The following is a 3,887-nucleotide window of genomic DNA, read 5'->3' as shown; positions in this document are numbered from 1 at the left end:
ACTTCAACATCAGCTACTACATGAATATGATTAGCATCAAAAGAAGGCATGTTACACTAGTACAAAAAAGGGTTTATAGAACAGTTAAAATAGGCTTTATAAAACGCCTCAGGACTGTTCTTCTGATAAGCGATGTGTAAGGTTTATAGAACAGTTAATGTAGGCGTTTTGTATACTTAGCTATAGAGAACGGTCCTAAGACACAAGCGTTCTCTATTCCCTAAATTCAGAAAATAAAGAAGGGATAAAGAACGGTTAATTCTCTTGACAGTTCTATATTACAACACTATAGAGAACGTTCAAGTCAGATAACAGTTCTCCAATCCTTTTTTTTAAAAAAATAAAATAAAATTGTGTATACATTATTCTAATGTATACAAATACTGTATTTAGTTTTTTTGCTGCATTATTAAGGAAAATATTAATAAGGAAATACAGTTATATTGATTTCGAACTTTAAAATTTAAAAATGAATATATAAAAAATTAAACCAATATTACAATAAATTTAGAATGAAAATCACGAAAAAAATTAATAGAGGTATTGTACAAAAACATAACAAGCGAAATAAATTCAACAAAAAAAAAATTTCTTCATTCAATTGTCTAACTTCTTCTTTTCGCGCTTGCTTTGATAGTTGTAAATCTACAAAACAAATAGAACTTTGTTACTCGCATTTGACTAAAAATAATTCAAACGTTAAAAAAATAAAATTAAAAAAATTAAAAAAAAAACCTACCAAGAATTCTATGCTATGAAATTTGAAAGAAAAAATACAATTATAAATGAACAAATTATCTGGCATCAAAAAAAAATTTACCTTAGTCATATGATACGAAGTAAATATAGATCCATATCATCAATGGGTATTCAAATCAAATTCCCAGTGATCCCAATTCATAAGTTGAACAAGATCTCGCTTGAAGCATCTAAGATTCAATATGTAACACAGATTCAAAACGGTTTCAATCGGAACACAAAATTAAGATCTAAACAAAAATCCCAATAAACATACAAATTCACAAATTTATTCCAAATAGGACCCAATTAATTGAAAACAAAGAGCAAAACGCATACCTTGACCAGATTGAAAGAGCAAAAAGGGGGAAAACAGGAACAAAAAAATAAAGGGAAAGAAACTGATGATCAGAGGTGTTAATAAATCGGCGATATTACAACCAAAAAGTAAAATTCAATATAAGTTAGATAGTACTATTGAATTTATATGGAAAAAAAAAACGCCAGAGAAGTGAGATCTTAATTAAACCTACAGATGAATAACTAAACAATTTTAACACTTAAATTAGCTAATAGATAATAAATTCACATGGAACATATTTTCCCTACCTTAATTAACCATCAATCGTGAAGATTCTCTTGAACCACATGGATATATGTTCATGATTGTGAAGATTGTCTTGAACAAACAACCAGAGATAAATAAAACAGTAGAAGCGACAATAACAATGGGAAGCAAGAGAAAGAGTTAGGTTTTTTTAGACTATGATTAGGGATTAAATAAGAGGAAAACACTTTCAATAGACTACTCCGTGGTATAAAAAAGGCTTTTTAATTAGTGGGTATCATACTATACAAAACGGTCGTAATTAACACTGTTTTCTATCTTAATAATATTATTATTTTAGTTATCTTTTATTTGGGTAAAAAAATAAAGAACGGTTAAACTAGTGAACCGTTCTATATTCTTTCACATATAAAACGGTTGTAATAGAAAACCGTTCTATTTTATTCTAGGGAACGCTTTTCTTAGTTAACCGTTTTATATATTGCGTTTCTTATTCCACTTTTTGTAGTAGTATGTGTTATTAGAACTAGAATCAATAGGCTCCTCCCAATATGTTTCTTCATTTAGTGCTTCCTCAAAGTCAAAAAGATCTCTTGGAACCCTTTTCATGACATATTGAATATCTTTTTCTAATGGGTCTTGGGAATAGTATACTTGATGAACCTGAGATGCCAATGCAAATGGATCATTTTTGGAACATTTCTTCTGCGATCTTGAAATTGACATATGTAAGCCCAAATTCATCAATATCAACAAGAAACCAATCGAACTTAAATAACAAAACGCTGAATTGAGACCAAAAGTCCAACTCAAAAATTTCTTCTATTACACCATAGTAGGTAACATCTCCGTTCGATGGGATTTCAATCCCTTAAACTGGCATAACTTGAAGTCAAGGTTGTCAAAGTCACACCACTATTTTGAGTCTTTAATCGTGAATCACGTTCTCTAGTGTAAAACCTATAACCATTGATAAAATACCCAGTGTACCTCCTAGCCTTAGGATTAGGACCCTTAGCCACCCAAAAAAGTTCCTCATTAACCTGCTCCCTTTATACTTTTTCAAAAAACAAATCAATAAAATCTCTGCTATGACTTTGTGCACTATCCCATCTACGCTTTCGACCTTGGCTATTCAACCAAATATGATGTTCTCTAAATTATTAAAATAGAGAAAAAATCATTATTTTTATTAGATTAAATTATAAAAAAATCTAAACTGAAAATAAATTAACAAAAAAACTCTTACTTGATATATGTTTCAACTGTTGTATTGTCGTAATTGAAGACAATATATCTATGAGCTTGCTTCAGACTTTGGAAATCTAAAGTAAATCCTTTTCCTTTTCTCTTCCTTTTCCCTCCAATAGGATGTCATACTTTGGAAACAAAGATAATTCATTTGCATGCTGATTAAAGGAAAAATTCCTAGCACATCTTCTATCCAATCTAGTGTTTACACCTTCACGCAAATATCGAGAAATAAATTTCAAACACTCTTCCATCATATACCCTTCTACTATACTTGCTTCAAGATTTATCCTACTTCGAACATAGGACTTTAGCTTACCTAAATACCTCTCAACAAAGTACATCTATTGATATTGCACAGGTCCACCAAATTTGATTTCCTCTACTAAATGAACAGGTAGATGGATCATAACATCAAAGAATGCAGGAGGGAATATCATTTCAAATTGAAAATATATATCGACAACTTCAGTAGCTAACCTATCTAATTCTTAAACATCAACAATTTTACTACATATACCATGAAAAAAGTTCCCCAATCTAGTCAAAGGTACTGCAACATTTTTTGGCAATGTATTCCCGACAGCAACTTGAAGCAAGTGATGCAATACGACGTGTGCATCATGAGTTTTGTAGCCAGAAAAATTCTTTTCTTTAACATGCACACACCTCCCGATATTTGATGCATACTCATAAGGTAACTTTGTTTCCTTAAGAACTTTGAGAAATAAATCCTTCTTTGTATTACTCATAGAGCAAGATACTGGTGGAAATAGCATGTGGCTGCCATCTTCAGATGGACAAGGTTGGAGATGTGGTTTTATACCAAGATCCAACAAATCCAAATGTGCCTTATTGTGGTCTCTAGTCTTTCCTAGAATATCTAACAAAGTGCTAACAATATTATCGAAGACATTTTTCTCGATATGCATGACATATAAATTATGATGATATTTAATATTAGACCAATAAGACAGTTGAAGAAATCCTGATTTCTTTTTCCATGGACCTTTACCACCTCCACCTTTACCGTTCTTCCCAAAATCATTTTCAAAGTTTTCTAATTCATTCATTAAATCATTACCATATAACGTAGAAGGTGCACACCTATCCTCTACTTCTCCAGTAAATGAATTTGTATCTTTCCGCCAAGGATGATCCATATCAAGATGCCTTTGAATATCCATGTAACAATTCTTTTTGCTTTGATACAAGTATTTAGGTTCCACATCATGGTTACAATTAAGGCATGCATAATTTCCTTTATTAGACCATCCAGACAACAAGGCATAAGCCGGAAAATCATTTATTGCCCCCATTAATGCAACAT

The 3,887-nt window shown here is 31.1% G+C and overlaps 1 long non-coding RNA gene across 1 annotated transcript; it reads right to left on the bottom strand.

The window, feature by feature from the left end:
- Nucleotides 1-399: 399 nt before the first annotated feature.
- LOC110724946 lies at nucleotides 400-1,519 on the bottom strand. The gene is made up of 3 exons (XR_002512089.1): nucleotides 1,348-1,519; nucleotides 821-929; nucleotides 400-645 (listed from the first exon to the last, which is right to left on the bottom strand). It is a non-coding gene; the product is annotated as an uncharacterized LOC110724946 (long non-coding RNA).
- Nucleotides 1,520-3,887: the final 2,368 nt, after the last annotated feature.

Source organism: Chenopodium quinoa, unplaced genomic scaffold (assembly GCF_001683475.1).
Source record: "Chenopodium quinoa cultivar QQ74 unplaced genomic scaffold, ASM168347v1, whole genome shotgun sequence".
Taxonomy (NCBI): domain Eukaryota; kingdom Viridiplantae; phylum Streptophyta; class Magnoliopsida; order Caryophyllales; family Amaranthaceae; genus Chenopodium; species Chenopodium quinoa.
The sequence above is the reverse complement of the archived record's forward strand: the minus strand, read 5'-3'. Positions and strand labels throughout refer to the sequence as shown.